This window comes from Camellia sinensis, chromosome 8 (assembly GCF_055761805.1).
Source record: "Camellia sinensis isolate YWXY chromosome 8, ASM5576180v1, whole genome shotgun sequence".
Lineage (NCBI taxonomy): Eukaryota > Viridiplantae > Streptophyta > Magnoliopsida > Ericales > Theaceae > Camellia > Camellia sinensis.
Genome location: NC_138968.1, coordinates 200,201,988 through 200,224,215, shown reverse-complemented (window position 1 = coordinate 200,224,215; position 22,228 = coordinate 200,201,988). Strand labels below are relative to the sequence as shown.

The 22,228-nt window shown below is 37.0% G+C and overlaps 1 long non-coding RNA gene across 2 annotated transcripts; it reads left to right on the top strand.

Moving 5' to 3' along the window:
- Positions 1 to 8,318: 8,318 nt before the first annotated feature.
- On the top strand, positions 8,319 to 14,463 carry LOC114304151 (uncharacterized). 2 transcript variants are annotated; one of them, XR_014338989.1, is made up of 6 exons: positions 8,319 to 8,442; positions 8,633 to 8,825; positions 10,470 to 10,536; positions 10,663 to 10,731; positions 12,635 to 12,709; positions 13,520 to 14,463. It is a non-coding gene; the product is annotated as an uncharacterized LOC114304151 (long non-coding RNA). The 2 variants fall into 2 exon arrangements; XR_014338990.1 differs by lacking the exon at positions 13,520 to 14,463 and adding an exon at positions 13,256 to 13,513.
- Positions 14,464 to 22,228: the final 7,765 nt, after the last annotated feature.

Below are 22,228 nucleotides of genomic sequence, written 5' to 3'. Positions count from 1 at the left end.
TTTTAGATACACCTAACATAAATATACTTAAAAGTATAATATTTGTGAAAAAAATATTTAGAAAATTCACTACATATCAAAAACACACAAAAAAATACAAGAATTCAGTACATTTTTTGTATTTTTGTATATTTATTGATTTTTTTAAAATATTTTTTTAAAAATAATTTACTTTTTAGATACATTTAAGTAAGGTGCATCTAAAAATATTCACTGAAAACAAAAAAATACGAAAAATAAAAAACTTAATTTTTAAAAAATTGAATTAAGAAAATTAAAATCAAATATATTGATTATTTTTATAAAAATAACTAATATAATTTCACCTAAAAAACAATATGCTGTGATTGTGAGGAACTAACCAAACATTATAATCTTGGTCGAAGTAAACCAGAAAGAGATTCTGATAACAAGGAGCTTGGAGCTCTAAAAGTTTAAAAAACCCTATTATTAGATATTAAGGCCTTATTTGGCAAGTTAACATTCTAGTTAAAAAGTTATTAAAAATGTCAAAAAGCTTATAACTTATATAAAAAAGTTAAGATTTATTTTTCTCTCTATTTTTTGCAAATCTTTTCATAAAAAGTCAAAAAATCATCCCATACATACTAGTTTTTTTTTATCTCATATTTTAGCGAAAAAGTCAAAAAAATTCTAAAATAGCATGTTCCCAAACGAGGCCTAAGGCGTGTTTGTTTAGTTGATTAAGATGGAAGGGAATTAAGAATATGATAAAATTAATTAAGGAGATTATTAGTGTGGCGGTGACCACAGGATTATAGTATTAATATGTAAAATTAATATTTTTTTAATTTTTAGTATTTTGTTAACAGTATAAATATTTTTTTCCTAAAAAATATATAATTTTATTTTATAAAATATTCATTTTGTATTGTTAAAGCAGCAAAGTAGATTAGCATTTCTCAAAAGAAGAAAAAATTTGAAGATTTGAGCCCGTTGTCCTCCAATATTGTAGAATCCATAAATTAATTTTTCAATCCCATTTCTCGTGAGGAAAAACTAAACTAATTGTGGTATGAGAACGGTGGGTGATTCTACTTACATCATTACTTTACCTCTTTACACCCTTCACATGAGTTTTTTTTTTCTTCCAATTTTATCCATGTGTGAAATTACTTTTAAGGGCAAAATACTAAAATTAAATATATTTGATTATCTCCTTATACCCCTTGGTCTTCAATCCCTACTCTTTTTCCTTTCTCAACTTTTCTTTTCTTTTACACATTTCTTTTGAAAAAGTGATAATCATAGTGTTTTGATCATCAAATAAAGCAATAGATGAAGAAACGGTGGTGAATAACCATAAAAAAAGTGAAATTGCGAGTTTTTTTATTTGTTTTATAGGTTTTTGTTTTGATTTTCTAGGCTGGTCTTCGACTTTTGTTCGGTATTTCAAAATCGAACAAAATAACATAATCCGGTATCAAACTGCCGAACAAAAAATATAAGTCTGGTATCCAACTGCCGAATAAAATATACATTTTTTGTAATATAAAGCCGGACTTTTTAAATTTATTCGGTTACTCATTGCCATGTATGTTCAGTTTCATTTTTTTTTTTTTTTTTGCTTTGAAGGATTATACTTATACTCATTGCAACAATGCATGTACTGCATTATTAGTGGACTCCAGTCATGAATTCATTACAGATGAGATTTGTTAAGTTTTTTTATGAATACAATTTTTTCTTATTTTTAATTTGTATTGAGTTTTATTAATAATTTGATGTATAAATGTATTTATTATGTTTACATTTTTAGTAATCGTCAAGCATTAATTAAATAGGCTTCTGACGTTGGGAGGAAGACTGGATTTGTCATTGTTGTAAAGACATCAAATGCGAGAGGTAATGGCAGAAAACTAAGACTTACCATTGTTTGTGAAAGAAGTGGTTACTATAAAGATAACAGGAAGATCAAGGGGGAACAATTAAGGTTGACAGATTCTAAAAAGTGTGGATGTCCATTCTATTAAGGGGAGAAAAATTAACTACAAATGATGAGTGGGTGTTGCATGTCTTATGCGGAGTGTACAATCATCCGTCTGTTGAACATCTTGAAGGGCAATCATTTGCTGGTAGATTATCTAAGGACGAAACATCCTTATTAGTTGACATGTCAAAAAGTATGGTGCGACCAAAAGAGATATTGGTTACATTGAAACAAAGGGATGCATTTAATGCAACAATAATGAAGACAATCTACAATGCACGTCATTGACATTTAGTAGTACAAAGGACAAGAAGATCATAGATGCAACAACTATTGGGGCCATTGTCAATTCAAAATTATGTTGAGTGGCATTGATGTGATGATAGAGAGATGGTGGCTGACTTGTTCTGGGCACACCCGGTTAGTTTGGAGTTGTTACGTGCATTTCCACATGTGTTAATTATGGATTGCATATACAAGACTAATAGGTATCGACTCCCTCTCTCAGAGATTGTTGGGGTAACATCAATGGGCTTGACATTTTTAGTTCCTTTTGCTTATCTTAGTCATGAACGGGATGACAACTATTCATGGGCTTTAGGCGTATTGCGTACTGTTATGGAGAATACACATTTTCCAAAAGTCATTATTATAGATAGAGAGTTGGTTTTGATAAAAGGCATATCAAAAGTTCTACTTATGGCCACTAATCTTTTATGTAGATGGCATATTAGCAAGAATGTTCTGATGAAGTGCAAGGAGGTTTTTAAAATGAAAGATAAATGGGATAAGTTCATGCATAGTTGGAGTGCTTTGGTATTGGTTAGAACAGAAACATCATTCAATGAACAATTTTTTAATCTGAAGACCAAATTTAGTACGTGTCCTCAAACTATTAAGTATGTTACTACCAATTGGTTAGAACCATACAAGAAACAATTTCTTGTAGCTTGGACAGACAATAGTATGCATTTTAGAAATACTACTACAAACAGGTAAATTATGGTCATTACATTTATGAATTGCTATAATTTTTTGATTTTTATATTAAATACCTAAATATACATACTTATAGGGCGGAGAGTTCTCATGCTAAATTGAAAAGGCAACTTGGATCAAGTCAAGGCAATTTTGAGACATCTTAGACCAAAATACACAATTTGTTAGAGTTACAGCATGCAGACATTAAAGCCTCATTTCAGCAGAGTTTGATTGTAGTCCAACACAACTACATACCCACTGAGTTCATTGAATTACGTGATTTTATTTTCAATTTGTAGTTTGGACAAAATATTGGTAGAGTCAAAGAGATCGAATAATGTAGGAATAGATGTTGCTGCATGTGGCTGCATTTTGCGACATACACACAGGTCGCCATGTGCACATGAAATAGCTGAGTATTTTCAACAAGGTCGACCAATTCCCCTCTCATGCACAAATCCTCATTGGAGGAAGTTAGATATGTTTCCAGTTTCAGAAAGTGTTTTTATGGAGTTGGATTGCAAAATAGATACTGGTTTTTTTATTGAGAAATTCCAAATGATTGACAAGATGCAACAAGTGATCCTTCTGAAGAAGTTGAGGGAGTTAATTAGTCTAAGCAATACATTTTTTATGGAACCTGAACTCAAGACTGACATGCGAGGTAGAGGCCGAGGTCGTGGCCGTGGTATTCCAAATCGATACATCTACTAAACGTGAGCTATTTGCGTTTGAGTTTGTACTATTTGGGGAATATAGTTATTTACAGGGTGTTACTATCTTAACTGCACCAGTTCGTAAGCAACTGCAATGGAAGAAAGCAAAAAATGATAATGTATGGAATTACATAAAACTTGTAACTATGTACAAAATTTCTTTTAATAGTTGTTCAGCCTCATTTTAATTATTCCATATATCCATTGTTGTATATTTGTGAAGTGGGTTTGTATGACGCAATCAACAAATCGTATCTCTTACTTCGAACAATTTTTGGAGAAGTTAAGACTATATATCCGTCACATAAAAGATGTATAAGCATATGGCAATTGTGGTTTCAGGACAGTAACTGGATTAATTGGTATAGGTGAAAATGATTGGCAACAAGTTAGGTGCAACTTGTTGACTGAGTTGTATTCGAATGTTGTGCACTATGTGCAACTATTTGGTTCTCAAGAAAGGGTTGATGACCTTAACTCTATCTTATCCTACTTCGAACCTAGCCCTGAATTTAATCGTTAGATGACTATACCCGACATGGGCCATTTGATAGCATCATACTATCGAGTCGTTCTTTATCATTTATCCATGTAACAATGCTTGAAGTTTCTACCACTTAGATCAGCACCGATTGCAACACCTGATCGAAGAGATATTTACATAGGGTTTGTAAATGGAAACCATTTTGTGCAGATAACTACCAAACCTACTTAGATCATTACCATGTCTTATTTTGTAATTCTACTTATTAATTTTCTTGTTATAGGTTTATCTGCAACCTAGTCATCTAGTACCTCTGATAGCAAATAATTGGATTCATTTTCATCACCGGGTGCTAGTGGATGGAAGAAAGCATATACTATCCGTATGCATCAATTCTGTACTCTTATTAGCCCGAACGTAGTAACTACTGAAATATTCGATATAGACGATATAGCGATCCCGGGTTTACCCTTGTTGTACAGTGATCCGGACATGTGTCCGTGGATGTTGGTAGTTGTTTATTATCTTGTTTGCATCCTTTTTACTTTGTATTTGAGTTATAGGATGTGTTGGGCAGGTTTGTTATAGGTTGGTTGTGTTTGGGAGCCTAGTGCTGCTGCCCAGATTTTTGGACCTTTGCTCGAGCGAGGAGTTGGTCGCTCCAGCGAGAGTTGAGTTCATGTCTGGTGGATCGAGCCAGAGTGGCTTCGCTCGAGCGAGCGATTGCATCTGGTTCTGGACCTGAGAACTGCATTTCTTGGCTCGAGCGAGCTTTCTTCGCTCGAGCGGTCTGGTTTGTTCTTCACTCAAGCGAGAAGTCTGTCGCTCGAGCGTGCTTCTGGTTGCAGACCTGAGGGTTTGAGTTGTTAGCTCGAGCGAGCATTCTTTCGCTCGAGCGCACTTCTGAGTTTTCGGCTCGAGCGAGAACTTCTTGGCTCGAGCGAGAGTTTTCTGTGTCTGGTCGCTCGAGCGACAAAGGCTTCGCTCGAGCGAGCGTGTTTTATATCAGCGGACAATAGCGTTTTTGAACATCAGTTTTTCACTTTCTTTTTCTTTCAAACCCTAGATCCGAGACTCTCTCTCTCTAAACCTACACTCTCTCTAAGATTTGATCTCCCTAGAGTGTGAATCTAGCCTAGGGCCTTTGTTAAAAAGATAGAGGGCGTTGAGAGCTTCGACTTAATCTGAAAAAGTTTGGATTTGGAGCACGTTGATCTTCGAGTCTGCATCTCCTTTTTGGCTCAAACTTCGAGGTAGGGATATCCTACTCCTCTCTATGGGTTTTGTCTTTAAATATTAGTATTTTGAGATGTTGGGGTTGGTTTGGTAATTTTGTGAAAGTTCGGGGCTTTTGTGTAATTTTACAAAAGTTGGGGTTTTATTTATAATAAACCTAGATGCATGTTCGGCATAAAGAAATGGAATAAATGTTGAATTATTGATGAAAATGGAACCTAAGGGTTGAAATGTTAATTATGGAAAATGACCTAATTACATTGTTTGATTAATTGGAATAATTAATTGTGAGAAATGAGAAAATGAAATGAGATTGTTGAGATTGGGAATGCAAAGGGTTAAAGGGTGTAGTTGAATTATTTATCACTCACCGGAATGAAATGTTGATTGAATATCCATTTGTGCATTTATTTTCTGTTTAGAAATAATTGCTTTGGGCTATCGGTGGAGGATAGTCGTGATTGTTGTAGACAATGCATGATGATTAGGCAAACGGAAACTAATCAATGGAATGTGTCATGGAATTTGACGGTTGATAGAATACATTAACTGTATGTATTGAGTGATTGTATGTAGAACCAATGTGTTTGTATACGTTATGTGTAGAGGAGGAGATGGGGGATGTACTCCGCGGTTTAGGGGAATATAGGGGATGTACCTCTAAACCGGATAGTGTTGGGAGAAGATAGGGGATGAACTCCGTAGATACAGCTCATATGCTTGTCTAGAGAAGTGAAGATAGAGCTCATATGCTTATCTTTGTGAAATGTGGATACAGCTTATACGCTTATCTGTGAATGTGGGATATAGTTTTTATACATATCTGTTGAAATAATGATAGAGCTAACATGCTTATCTGTTGAAAAGGGGAAAATGAAAAGTAACTTGGATTCATAAGTCGTATGACATAAATATGTGATTTATGTGAATGTATCAGTGTTGGCCATCTATCAATTGCTAATCTTTTAGTCATTGTTCATGGTTGGTTTAGTGTATTTCTACTGGGCTGTGGCTCACCCTTTATGGGAATATCATTTTCAGGTACAGGTAGCATGCCACCTCCAAGGACATAGCTTGGGAGGCTAGAGGCGGACATACTTTTGTCGTTTTATTTTTGATGTACTACATGTAAATTCAAGCCAAGGGCTTAATGCGTAAATGAGTTAGTACTCTTTTGTTGTAACCAAGTGTTAACTTGGAAAGCTGTAAGCCCATAGGGCATTTGCTTTTGTTGTTAACATACAATACTTTTTGTAATGAAACTCTGATAAATGGAAGAATGTGGAGCTTTTACATATCAATGCATATCTTTATTGATGGGTTTAATGTTGTTATTTTGAGGGCGTTACAGACGAATTGTGATAACATGTTTGATTGATGGACACAAATAATGACAGATTTTATGGATGCTTTTATGGATATTCGTACACTTGATTTTTTTATGAAAAATTTTATACATACTTTTTATGTATGATTTTATAGATGCGTGTTTGATTTATGAATATTTTTTATCGAACTGGATTAATTCAAATTCATTAACATTGTATTACCAAACAAGCCCAAAGTATCATTTGGAGCAAAGTGGCTCTGTAAATGTATGGCAACAAAACGCTAGACAAATCTATTTTTTCCAGCAACATAACACCAGAAAAATGTAATTTGTCTAGTACCGTGTGACCGAACAGACACTTCACAGTGGGCTTCACTGACTTTGTTGTGAAGCAAATTGAAATTATCCAATTGTACGACAACATAATGTTGGGAAAAAATATAATTTGTCTGGTAACACGATACTGGAGTAATTGAAATTCATTAGTATTTTATTACCAAACATGCCCGACACAAATTATTACCATATTATTTGGAAGGAAGTGGCTCTGTAAATATATAGGAACAAAAGGTTAGACAAACCAATTCATTTCGGCGTTATAACACCGAAGTTTTGTAAATTGTTTCGCATTCTGTGACCGAACAAGCACTTCATTGTGGGCTCCACTGGCTTTGTTGTAAAGCAAACTAAAATTATCCAATTGAACGGTAACATAATGTTAGGAAAAAAAATTGTATCCGATAATATGGCACTGGAGTAATTCAAATTGATTAGTATTATATTACCGAACAAGCCTAACACAAATTAAACAAACATTGTCTAAGAGAAAGTGGCTCTGTAAATGTATAGCAACAAAATGTTAAAGGGATCTATTGTTTCCGGCAACTGAACACCGGAAAAATATGAGTGTAAAGAGATGGGTTTTGAAGATTTTTTTTACCTTAGGGTTTGTTTTGGTAATATATTGAGTGTAATGAGAATCTAATATTTTTTTTAGTGGTGTAATGAGATGTAGAGTGTAAAGAGGTAAAAGAGTGGTGTAAGTAGAATCATCCGAGAACGATCCCACTCCATAATAAAACTACCAAATAAGTCATCAAGACTTACCTCATTAGCAATCCAATTCTACTCACTCCCCAAGACAGCCAAAAAAGCATGGCCTAAGAGCATCTCCAACGGTTGTAGGCATTTTACCTATCTAAATATTATTATAAAGTATATATTTTATTTTGCCTATCAACTGTTTTATGTTTTTACTTCAACCATACTCTTTATTTTAGCTATTTATCCAAATACTATTAATTTTATAAAATGCCACGTCAACAACAAAGATGAAGGGAAATAATCCTAATGATTGAATACATTTTGCCTAGCGTTGAAGGCTAGCTGCATGTAGCTAGTGAATATGAGTTGAGCAAAACTGCCTAATCATATACCTAGTGCATTGGAATTGAAAAAAGTAAATCACACTAGACATTTTAACTAACAAGTATTATATGCCTAGTGCATTAGAAATGCTCTAATAATAAGGGTTTTTAGTGAAGACCCAACCCGAAACACATGGGTTCCCCGTTTTCCACCTATAGGGTCGGGCCGGTGCCATTGAATTTGAATCCCACCGGGATGGGTACCGGCCCCATTTCTCCATGTGTTTTGAATCGGATACAGGTAGGACTTTCCCTTCTGTTCTACGTCACTCTCTCTCACTCCTCCAGCACGCTGACCATGGTGATTCTCCGGCCTGGTGAGTTTCTCTCTCTTTTTCTTTTTTCTTTCTCTTTCAAATACTTAGTGTGGAATGTATCTATACAATATATATAAAGCACCGAGGTATAGTAAACAGTATTTTCTGCCTCGGATGAGCAGTAACCTCTCGGGTGTTGAAATATCTGTTTTGGCCATTGGTCTTTTTCTTTTCTTTCCTTATTCTAAAGCTTAAAAACAGAACCAACAAAACACAAATAGAGAAAGAGAGAGAGACAGAAGAAATCGAAGGAGACGGAGGAGGAAGACCCATCCGTGACTACCACCACCGTTGACATCCGCCCGCTTCAGCTAAGCAGCGAACGAGCTCTTGCACTTCTCCCTCCTGCCAGAGTTCTCACACTCCCCTCTCCCATCGTTCAGGTTCGTTTTTCAGAATTTAGGATTTTCATACATACAATATCTGATTTTTGTTTTTAATTTTTTTTTCCTTCCCTGTTCATCGTTTTTCTTTTCTTGTGAAAATAGTTTTTTTGGAACAGTTTTTTTGAGTTGCAAAAAACAGATTGAACCAGATTGAATTTGTCATTTTTTCCTCCTTTTTCGTTGAAGTTAGGGTTGTCTGCTTGTGAAATGCATTTTTTTTTAACAATTGTTAAGTCTCCTAACAGTATATATAATACAATCTGATCTTGGGGTCAGATTGTGGTATGGTTAGAGCAGAAAAGCAGGGTTATGATGTGTTAGGATGGGTGTATAATTTGAATGGTAACACAAAAGACAACCTAAAGACAACACCAAGTAGATGTAAAATAAAATGAAGGGGAAAATAGTGAGATTGAAACATCGTTGACAGCAACAAGAAAAGAACAGAGGCATAATATAACTTCAAAATATCAACAATATTTATTACCTGATCATGCAGAGAACGAAACTTGGATTGCCAGGAGATGACTTTCTAAATTTGCTATTAAGAGGGTAAACATCAAATAACTTCATCAATCCTTATATTATTGATTATCACTTCGATCCTTAGTGTGCCTTCACCATTACAATGAGGATAAGAGTGGAAAATTCAAAGAACATCATTACATCACTTACAGAGACTCTTCAATTGAGCAATAGATCTTGCTGCTGCGGACTATTCCTATTGTTGTCCACATGCTACCCTTCTTCCCAACAACCTCAGTCATTCCCATCTCATCATCCCAATGGGCCCTCGAAATATTTTTCCTAATGAAAAAATACACAATTAATTGTTAAAACACAATGATCTAAAGAATTTATTAACGGTTTTTCATCAAAATTTCTACCTAAACTACAACTTGGGTATATCACTAGATGTGAAGTAATGTTCTTCATCATTCGTGTCTGGCACACAGACCTCAGAATCATTCGTTCCACCTGAAAAACTTGCCCATTCTTGAACCTCCATCCCACTAATATTTGTCAAATAACTTATCAACAATAAATGCAAGATTAAAATCCCATAAAGACTTTGGTTCTCAAGGATAGAGAATCATAGTATAAGATTTCCTTCAATATGGTGAAGAAGAGATACTAAATTGTAACATTAAATAGCTCACCTTGGCAACCTCTAATTGCTGAATTAGACTCAGTAAAGTGAACCTTTTAGTTCATACAGGCCACAATAACGAAAAACTTCCTATTGAAACTAAATATATATATATATATATATATTTCTGAACATTTTCACAACGTTTCATACAAACCAAGACAACCAAAAACATAGAAAAAAACTATGAAAATGATAATCGCACAAAGTCCCAAACATCTAAGTTGTTGACTAATACTAATTTGATAGGCCTTCTCTGAACAAAGTCCCAATCACCTTAAACAGTGAGTCAAGTCTAGGATTTTTTTTTTCCAGTACACTAAAAAAATTCATTTTGAAAAGAATTCTTCAAATTATTATCTTTTTAATCCAAGATTAATCTTTTCTTTTTAGTCCCAAACATAGGAATGAATTGTTTATTTTTTATTTTTTCTTTTGCACTGTGAAAGAAAAATTCTTTGATAAATTTATTGACTTGGAATCGTGTTCAGATTCAATCAAGGAAATTGATTTTTCTTCTACAAAGGGTTTTTCGATGGATTTCTGAGTTTTGATACGGTAAATTTCGCGATTTTGTTATTTTTTCTCTTCCTTATTTGTTCTTTGTGTTATTAAATGTTTGATTTCATTATGATTTTGTTGTGTGTTTTAGAGCTAATCCACAGTTTCAAACCATATCTTCAGATTCAATCAAAGAAATTGATTTTCTTCTGTAGAGGGTCTTTGGAAGATGGATTTCTGAGTTCTGATACGGTAAATTTCGTTGTTTGTTTGCTTGTTTTTTTATTTTTTTATTTTTTATAATTATAGTCTTATTTGAAAATCAAAGTGTACAAAATAAAGTAAGTGCAGCAACGTTTTTGGGTAAGTTCTGATTTTTCTATCGTTCTTTTTGTTATCGATTCCATTTTCTTTGGTTTCTATGATTACCATGATGTGTGGGTATTTTTATTTTGGGCATTCATCTAGGTATGACTCCTAAATTTTTGAGTTTTGTGTAGATCAATAACTTAATTTGTGTGATTCAGAAAAATTTAAGGGTTTATTATTTAGCTTTGTAATTTTTGTCTATAATATTTTTTTGGATTTTATATGTTGTTAAACTTTTAGGGTTTGTGCAAATAAAGAATTAAAAACTCAATTTGTGTGATTCAAAACTTTTTTGGTGTTTTCCTATTTGGCTTTGACATGAATTTTGAAGATGTATTTAATGGCAACGATTGACCTTCAAAACCCAATTCTAGCTCTGACGGACTAAGCATATAATCAATATTGTGATGGAATTTAGTTCTTTGGGTTGAATACTGGTGATTTTGTTCTTTTCAAAGATAATATCCATTGGGTGTTTGAATTTTGTGCTTGAATTATTTGATAAAATACTTGGAAGACAAATTGCCACATAATCACTGATGTGGTCAAAAAGTAGTAGGTTAACTTAGTTCCCTTCACCAACAAGTATGTTCTTGCTAATTCTCTTATTGGAAAAGTTTTGTATTTTGTTTTATCTTTGATTTTTGAGGAATTGAATAGATTATTGATTTGTTGGTGCAATTATGTTTTTGTTACTTGCTTTGTTTGGTAGTTGTGCTTTGTCTTTGTCTTCATCTTCCTTCTTTGATCATGAACGGAGGTATTGTGAGAGTTTGCCTAAAAAATTAGAGAGTTTGCCTAAGAAAATTAAGGCTCTTGCCTTCTTTAAGCTACTGTACATTATTTTATTTATTTATTTATTTGCATTAAAAGGAGGTCTGATTTTTAATTTTTCTTTGTCAACAATTTTTTTTGCTTGCTTATTTTTCTATTTCTATTTTGAAGGGTTGTGTGGTGGTTGTGCTTTTGCTTTGTCTTTGTCTCCGTCTTCATTGTTTGATCATAAATGGGAATTCTATGAGAGGTCGACTAACAAAGTTACGGTTTTTGCTTTTTTTCCAGATCCTATACATTTTTTTTGTTGTTGTTGCGTAAGGGGGTCTTGATTTTTATTTTTCTGCCTATTTTTCAATTTTGTTTCTCACGATTTTTTTGTGGAACTTGCTTCTGTTTTTGTTTCTATTCAGAAGGGTTGTGGGGTGGTTTTGCTTTGGCTTCGTATTCCTTATGTTCATCAGCTAACAAATTGTGTCACTATATTTGTTTACATGTTCCATAAATGTCAACAACTTCTTAAGATCACTTTTAAACGTCGATTTGAACTGTTAAAGATCCAATCTTTTCTCTTCATTGCTTTTTTTGGGGGGGTTTGGAAATGATTTTTGTTTGAGTTTCATTCATAAAAGAGAATTATACCACATTAGTATGAATCATGTTTTAATTTGATTGGGGGTTAGGGCCTTGGGCCACTATGGAGGATTAAATAGAAATGTGAGGAAAACTACACATAGCCATTGGAGTCTTGGCCAATGGTTTGCTTCATATTTAGTGGTTTCATATTTCGTTGTGACGTGAGTTTGCAATAAGTTTTATAATTTCCTCTGTTACCTTTAGTAGATTTTGTTACTTGTTTCATATTTTTTTCATTTGTGTATCATTTAATAAACAAATTCTAGGTGTATAACAACAATCATCTAGACATGGATATGCATTTCTTCTTTCTTTGGTTATGTGTGCACAAATATGGGATTTAAGAGAGTTGTAGGCTAAGATTACACTTTCTCAGTCTCTATTGCAGGGAAATAATGGATTTTGTGACAACAATATAGTTTACCAAATGCATAGGATTAACAAGATCAAGGTGAGTACCTTCTAATTTCTAGCTATCATAATTTCTGAAACCACAAATTAAAGGTAATTGTTACTTGATAATTTGCACACATAATATTTTAGATAATCGTTATAATGATCTCAAGCATTATATGTTCATTATTTCAACTTAGACAAAACAAAAATTGCATTGAATAAATTGTACAACAAAAAGTGTACCCTTTATGAAGTAGGCTACTCTTAAGCTAGAAAACAATTTGTTAATTTTAACAAACAAATGTTTGCATTTCAAATGATCAAGTCTAAAACATTTGGTATAATTTCACAATTGCACTTATGTTTTCATTTTTCTTATCTATCCCATGCATTTCTAATTATGTTTAAAATACATGTTTTGTTTTATATCTACATGTTGGGAGGTGGGAAAGATAAATGTCACAATTGATTATTTTATTTTTTCTTCTACTAAATATCTTAAATTAATATGCAAACTCAGTAATACCGATTAAATTTTCATGCTTAATGTTGACTGCCCATTTATTTTTTTTGTTCTTTGTTTTTAAATTTTCATACCTAGGACTGTTGATGGGCTGTTACACTGGTGGACTGGTTTTGATCACAAAAAACTTGAATGAATGTGCTCAAAACATAGGGAATGAATGTGTATTTCAAAGTGTACAACCAAACTTTGAGTTAAGAGAACTGGGTGATTGCATGAAGGCCTGGCAACGGTTTAACTGCTTCTACTTGCTGTTTAAGCTTGGTTGTTGTGTGTTGCATTCATTGCTGGTATGAGTTGAATCCTTATCAACTCTGTTTGTATTTGTTTGTTTGCTGCTAGGAGTGCACATGATTGGTCTATCACTAGGTGCCGACACAGTTGGGATAAGGTGTTTTGGACAATGATGCAATTCTTTTTCCTCCTAGATCATTGTAATATATTCTCCCTTTCTTTTGCTGCTCAAAAACAAATCTGTGGAATAACCTTGGTTATGTTACTGTTAATCTTTTCAGCAATCATTATGAATTGTTTTTTCCCTCTTGCGAATATTTGAGTTTATTACGAACTTTTTCTTTTCTTTTTCATGGCTGAGCAAGTAAGCGAATCAAAACTACATGCCAAGCTAAGAAGGCTTCCGTCTGGAATGTAGTCAGTTCACTGTGAGGATCACCCTTCCAATTCTACGAGTGTGAAAAATGACCTTGGTTATTTTGTCACATTTCTTTTTTCTTTTTCGAGTCAATTCACCATGAGGATCAACCTTTCGAGTCTACGAGTGAAAAATGTCCTTGGTTATTTTGTTACACTTATTTTTGAGTATTACCAGTTATGTTTATCTCTTGTGATATATTGAAATTTAGAGAGAAATTCTCTTGCAATTGTTTTCCACTAAACAGATAGCTCAATTCTAAGTTAGTTTATATGTACATAACGTTTTTCTCTCCGTATAATTTTCTACTCTAGACTTAATATGTTTATAAATTTCAGTTCTAAACACAAATGTAATGGGCACTAGCTGGGCTGGGCATTAGTTAGCGGCCCTTTAACTAGTATAATGAAGAAGCTCTGTAATCTGTAGAGATAAGCTTAAAAAATAATAGTCCTCTCTCTCTCTCTCTCTCTCTCCTTCTCTATTTATTAGAGTTTTCACTTTTTTGTGATCCAAATGTGAAAAGGTTGGTAATTTTTTATCCCATGTTCTTCAATTCTTTTCCATGAATTGTTTCATCTCTATAACATGTGATTTATCTCTATATATATCAGTGTGATTGTCTCTAACAGTATATTTTTGTAACAACCCTCACCTTACTCTTGCCATACTCGCATACATTCTTGCATGGTCTTGCTTGTTATGTTAATTTGAAGGTTTTATCTTGCCTTGAATTGCTTAAGTTGCTTGCATGATTTTGTTCCTTGCTTAGCGTATGTGTGTGCGTAGCCGAGGTCATCTTAAGCTTAGTCCGCCTTTGAACCTTGTACTTAGAACTATCTTGAGATCTTGTTCAACCCCATCTTCACCTCGGGCATTCATTGCCGAGATGTTTTGCACTTGAACCTTGTCCGCAGGCAGGTATGGCCTAGGCCGAGATGTGGCGCACCCCGGCCAAGGTGTGGCACAGCTTAGTCAAGTGTCGTCCTCCCTAGCCGATGTTTTTCTATCCTGTTGCTGGATCCTTGTTTTGAGCCGATGTCATCTCTTTGCCGATGTGTCTTACCCGAGCTTGCTGCATACGATGTGTCAGAGACTTGTCTTGTCTATCAATCACCTTTTTGGGGCTGAACCAACCCGATAACGCCACGTGTCCGAGCTGTTTGTTAAGGCAGCCGGCAGATCTTGAAAACATATCATTTTCTTGTCTCAAATCTTTGTTTTAGAGAGAGAAGCTCTAGAGAGTTCTTGAGTGAGAGTGAGTCTCCCAAGCTTGATCTTCGTGGCTTGAACCGTTAGATCCGAGTTTTGAGGTTAGAATCTTGATCTCCTTTGGTTGTTCTTGCTGATCATCTAGCTGCATTGCATGATCGGATTTGTTTTGCATGTCATGCATCGTTTTGAAGTTGGTTTTGGTAAGAGAAAATGGTTTTTCATGTGTTCTTGAAGAAAGTCTCATTTTGATCGAAAAGTTTAGAACGAAAACCATGTTTTGTGTTTGTTCTTGCATGACTTTCTTGAATGGGTACCCAGGTCCATATGTTTTGAACTCTTGGCATGAAAACTCAGATTTTTGTAACAAGTTGTGATTTTGCATCCATCTTTCAAATGATCATGTTCTTCATATTCTTCAAAGGAAAACCCAGGTCTTTCCTGACTTTGTTTAACGGGACCTCGGCTTAGCCCTGGACGGTACCCAGTGTGTTTTCGAGGAACGGGAGCAGTGTTTAAGCTCCCAGCTTGTTTTGCTTTGTCTTTGACTTGGATCTGGCAAGAGTGCCGAGATCATTTGCATGTATTTGGAGCTTGCTTTGAGAATGTGACTTGCCATGTGATTGTAGGTCCTTGATATTTGCTTTGAGTCTACACCTGAAGAACTAGGTGAGTGGTATTTCTAATAAAGCTATGTTACACTTGCTTTGATAAATCTTGTTTTGTTTGTTTGACGTGGTATTTGCTAAGCATGAATAAATGGCCTTGTTTGATTGTTAACCTCGGAAAGTCCCTTGTGCTGGAGGACTCTAAACTTCCGCAGTACTATGTATAAAAGGATACGGTCCTTGTTAAATCGGGCTACGGGCCTAAGTAACACAAGTCCCTTGTGCCGGAGGACTCTAAACTTTCGCAGTACTATGTGTAAAAGGATACGGTCCTTGTTAAATCGGGCTACGGGCCTAAGTAACACAAGTCCCTTGTACTGGAGGACTCTAAACTTTCGCGGTACCAAGTGCACTAGTCCCTTGTATTGGAGGACTCTAAACTTTCGCAATACTTTTGACCAAACGATTACGGATCGTACAGCCCTTGATACTTGACTGATGAATACGATTCATACCTTGGTTCGCCGATGTTATGATGCTTGACTGATGAATACGGTTCATCCCTTGGTTCGCCGATGTTATGATGCTTGACTGATGAATACGGTTCATCCCTTGGTTCGCCGATGTTATGATACTTGACTGATGAATACGGTTCATCCCTTGGTTCGCCGATGTTATGATACTTGACTGATGAATACGGTTCATCCCTTGGTTCGCCGATATTATGATACTTGAATGATGAATACGGTTCATCCCTTGTTTTGCCTACGTCAGTAAACATCTTTGGATACTCGTAATATTTGATTGATGAATACGGTTCATCCCTTGTCTTGTTAAAGTTTTGATGTGTTTCGTTTTGAAGGACCTCGGCTTTATTCATGCAAAACCTTTATTTTTAGTACCATTCACTGAGTTTTGTACTCACCCCTCTATATATATGTAGGTGATGAGCAGGACGGCGGCGACGCCTAGATCGTTTTGGATGCTTGTTTTGGATTTGTGCTTACGTCGGCTTTACTTTTGTAATTACGTCGGCGATGCCCTGTTTTACATGCCGGCAAATCTTGAAAATCATGCTTCTTGACTTGTATTAGCTGTATTTTGTATATGTCGGCTCGAGAAGCCTCTTGATCAAGATGTAACATGTATTTTTACCTTATTGTATTCAAGTTGTGAAGTTAATTGGAATGTTTGGCATTGCTTTGATCTACGCACAGCTCTTATGGACCACTTGTATTTGATTTATTGCTTCCGCATTTGTGAGCCCCCTATATCCATACTCTGATTGTGTTAAGTTTTGAAAAGTTGGCCTTCGGTAATTACGGATTACTGGCCATCACGGCACCAAACTACTAGGGGTGGTTTGGTGTCGTGACAGAATGGTATCAGAGCACAAGTTCCTCGGTATACGCTATTCACACACTTTGAGTCCTAAAGAGCATAGGATTTCCCTTAGAAAGATGTTAGGGTTGCATCATGATATTTGTTATTTGAACGAGACGTGCATTGTCTTGATATGCTTATTTGTTGTTTGCCTACGGGGTTATCTGTTTAATTGTTTTAAAGTCATACCTTGCATACTCATAGTATCATGAGGAGAGGTAGACCACCACTTGGCCGAGATCAGCCCGAAGATAGAATGGACAGATTGGAAAGGTTAGTTGAAGGTTTGGCCCGCAAGTTGAGGCAAACCAGACAGCAGTTCACTAGTGCTACGTCGGCTCAGACCGAGCAGACCAACGGCCGAAATGTAGTTCCACCTCCTCCAGCGCCGCAGGTTCCCCCGCAACCAGCCTTATATGGGGATGGCACGATAGCTTTGATCAGGGAGTTCAAGAAGATGAGACCACCGAGATTCTCTGGGGGTATAGAGCCGATGAAGGCTGAAGCATGGGTTTTGGAAATGGAAAAGTTATTCGAGATCTTCCCTAGCACTGACGCTCAGAAAGTGACGTTGGCAGCATTCACATTAGATGATGACGCCCGCAGGTGGTGGATAATGGTTAGAGGGAGCAATCCAGATTTGACCTGGACCCGATTCTTAGAGTTGTTCTACAAGAAACATTTTCCTCTAAGTGTTCGAAACCGCAAGGCTACCGAATTTCATACTCTGACGCAAGGCAACAGAACAGTGGCGGAATATGACCGCGCTTTTACTGAATTAGTAAGGTTTGTACCTCACATGACCAACGATGAATATATGAAGGCCAGGAAGTTCGAGTGTGGGCTTCGTGGACCGATTCAAGACCGGGTCAACTTGCTCGATATGCCGACTTATGCCGAAGTATTGGACAAAGCCATTCAGGCCGAAGCTAACTTGAACCGATACCAGAGCTCGGGAGAAAACCAGCGAAAGAGGCAGAACTATGACAATCGCCGAGGATAGTTGGGCACCAAGAAGAGAACAAACATGGGCAGTACTAGTAACCTAAGGCAGGAAGGGAGTGCTAAACCGATGTGTTCGGATTGTGGGAAACAGCATTTCGGGATCTGTCGACGAACGTCTGGAGCCTGTTATGAATGTGGCGAGATGGGCCATTATGTGAGAGATTGCCCCAAAGCAAAGGCTGATAACAACAAGAAAGGAGAGAATACCTCGGGTTCCACTCAGAAGGGAAATGCTGGGAGAGGATAGATGAGACAGGGCAGAGTGTTTGCATTGGTACCAGGAGACACTCAGAATGCTGAGGCAGTGGTGTCAGGTATGTTACTAATTTGCTCCCAAGATGCCTATGTGTTGATTGACTCGGGTTCTACTCATTCGTTTATATCTACTAAGTTTGCCGAGAAAATTAATAGAGAACTAGAGCCCCTTGATTATGTGTTATCTGTGTCTACTCCATCTGGGAGATCCATGATTGTTGCATCCATTTACAGAGCATGTGTTGTTGTGATTGAGAATGTTGAATTGCTAGTAGATCTAATGCCTCTAGACCTAGCTCATTTTGATATTATACTGGGAATGGACTGGTTAGTTGCAAACGATGCATCTATTAATTGTGTTTCGAAAAGTGTCACACTGAGACCCCCAAACCTAGCCGAGGTTATTTTCCAGGGTAAAGGGATAGTGCCCCCACCATACTTTATTTCGTCCATTAAGGCCTGTAAGTTAATTCAGAAGGGGTGTCGAGGTTACTTGTGTAGTATACTGAGTGATCAGAATGGAAATGTTAACTTAGCCGACATCCCGATTGTTAGTGATTTCCCCGACGTCTTTCCGGATGAATTGCCTGGCCACTTGACCGATAGAGAAATAGAGTTTACTGTCGATATTACATCGGGAACGCAGCCGATCTCCAAACCACCTTATAGAATGGCCCCTGCTGAACTTAGAGAATTGAAACTGCAATTGCAAGAGCTGTTAGATAAGGGATTTATTAGGCCGAGCACTTCACCCTGGGGAGCACCTGTTTTATTTGTTAAGAAGAAGGATGGCACACTCCGTCTTTGTATTGATTATAGAGAACTCAATAAAGTCACCATTAAGAACAAGTACCCGTTACCTAGAATTGATGATTTGCTTGATCAGTTGCAAGGAGCACGAGTCTTTTCTAAGATCGACCTTCGGTCTGGTTACCATCAGCTTAAAGTTAAAGCCGAGGATGTTGAGAAGACTGCTTTTCGAACAAGATATGGCCACTACGAGTTTTTAGTAATGCCTTTTGGAGTGACTAATGCCCCTGCTGCATTTATGGATCTACTGAACCGAATCTTCAAACCATATTTAGATGAATTTGTAGTTGTTTTCATTGATGATATATTGATCTATTCCAAGAGTAATGTTGAACATGAAAACCATTTGGGACTTGCCTTACAGATTTTGAGAGAACGGAAATTGTATGCGAAGTTTAACAAGTGTGAGTTTTGGCTTTCTACCATCTCATTTTTGGGTCATGTGATTAACGAAGAGGGTATCTCAGTAGATCCTAGCAAAGTTGAAGCCGTAGTAAATTGGCCGAGGCCGACTAATGTGTCCGAGATTCGTAGTTTTCTGGGTTTGGCAGGTTATTACAGGAAGTTTGTGAAAGATTTCTCAAGGATTGCAATTCCATTAACGCAACTGACTAAGAAGGGAGCACTGTATGAATGGACTAAAGATCGGGAGTCAGCCTTCCAGGAACTGAAGACGAGGTTAATTACAGCACCAGTACTTGCACTACCATCAGGTAACGAAGAGTTTCATGTCTATAGTGATGCATCGCATAAGGGTTTGGGTTGTGTACTAATGCAAAAGGGTAAGGTTATAGCTTATGCATCTCGTCAGTTGAAACCTCATGAGAAAAACTATCCTACCCATGACTTAGAATTGGCGGCCGTAGTATTTGCTTTAAAGATTTGGCGTCACTATTTGTATGGAGCTACTTGTCAGGTTTTTACAGATCATAAGAGCTTAAAGTATCTATTCACTCAGAAGGAATTGAATTTGAGACAGAGACGGTGGCTTGAGTTGTTGAAAGACTACGATATGCAGATTCAATATCACCCCGGGAAAGCCAACAGTGTAGCCGACGCTTTGAGCAGGAAGTCAGATGGAAATTTGGCATGTTTAACCGTGATGTCAGCAGAGCCGACTATTGTTAACGAAGTAAAGACAAGACAGATGGAGGATAACTTCCTCAAGAAAATAGCCGAGGAAATTGGCACAAAGCCGAGACCAGGGTATACCATCGAAAACCAAGTACTCAAGTTTGAAGGAAGGTTATGTGTGGCCCACATCCCAGAGCTGAAGAAAAAGATTTTGCAGGAAGCTCATAGCTCTAAGTTTGCTGTCCATCCAGGGAACACCAAAATGTATCAAGATGTGAAGCAGACTTTCTGGTGGCCAAATATGAAGAGAGAAATAGCCGAATTCGTGTCCCAGTGTTTACATTGTCAGCAAGTGAAAGCAGAACATCAAAGACCAGCAGGACTTCTTCAATCTTTGCCGATTCCTGAGTGGAAATGGGAACACATCTCCATGGATTTTGTGATTGGTTTGCCGAAAACACCGAAGGGTATGGATTCAATTTGGGTTGTTGTTGATAGGTTAACTAAGTCAGCACACTTTCTACCCGTTAAGACTACCTTCAACGCCAATCAACTTGCCTTGCTATATGTGAACGAGATTGTCAGACTTCATGGAGTGCCGATGTCAATTGTTTCAGACCGAGATCCTAAATTTGTTTCTAGATTTTGGCAGAGTCTACAGAGGGCTTTTGGAGCCGAGCTGAGATTTAGTACAGCCTTTCATCCCCAGACAGATGGGCAGACTGAGAGGACAATTCAGATGCTTGAAGATATGCTTAGACTTTGTGTATTGGACTTCCAAGGAAGTTGGGGAACACATTTACCCTTAGTGGAATTCGCTTACAATAACAGTTATCAAGCTAGCATTGGCATGGCGCCGTATGAGGCCTTGTACGGAAGGAAATGTAGATCGCCGATATGTTGGACCGAAGTCGGAGACAGAGCTCTGCTTGGTCCCGAATTGATTCAAGTGACAACAGAGAAGATTAAACTTATCCAACAGAGGATTAGGACTGCCCAGAGCCGACAAAAGAGCTACGCCGACCAGAGAAGGAATGAGTTAGAGTTCGAAGTTGGGAATCACGTATTCCTGAAAGTCTCACCGATGAAAGGAGTTTCCAGATTTGGAAGGAAAGGTAAGTTAGCACCTCGCTATATTGGGCCATTTGAAATTCTTGAGAGAATTAATCCCGTTGCCTACAGACTTGCTTTGCCGCCAGATTTGAGCCAAGTCCACAATGTGTTTCATGTTTCGATGTTGAGGAAGTACATCCGAGATCCACTACATGTAATTGATCATTCCGAGATCACAGTTAATGAAGATTTGGGCTACGAGGAGAAGCCAATGAGGATTGTTGACCGACAAGTGAGGCAATTGAGGAACAGATCGATACCGATGGTAAAGGTCGAATGGAAGGAGCATTATGGCACAGAAGCCACGTGGGAAAAGGAAGAGGATATGAGAGTCCGTTATCCGGAGTTGTTCTGGGAACAAGGTAATTCGAGTTTGGGGACCAAACTTCTTTAAGGGGGGTAGGATATAACAACCCTCACCTTACTCTTGCCATACTCGCATACATTCTTGCATGGTCTTGCTTGTTATGTTAATTTGAAGGTTTTATCTTGCCTTGAATTGCTTAAGTTGCTTGCATGATTTTGTTCCTTGCTTAGCGTATGTGTGTGCGTAGCCGAGGTCATCTTGAGCTTAGTCCGCCTTTGAACCTTGTACTTAGAACTATCTTGAGATCTTGTTCAACCCCATCTTCACCTCGGGCATTCATTGCCGAGATGTTTTGCACTTGAACCTTGTCCGCAGGCAGGTATGGCCTAGGCCGAGATGTGGCGCACCCCGGCCAAGGTGTGGCACAGCTTAGTCAAGTGTCGTCCTCCCTAGCCGATGTTTTTCTATCCTGTTGCTGGATCCTTGTTTTGAGCCGATGTCATCTCTTTGCCGATGTGTCTTACCCGAGCTTGCTGCATACGATGTGTCAGAGACTTGTCTTGTCTATCAATCACCTTTTTGGGGCTGAACCAACCCGATAACGCCACGTGTCCGAGCTGTTTGTTAAGGCA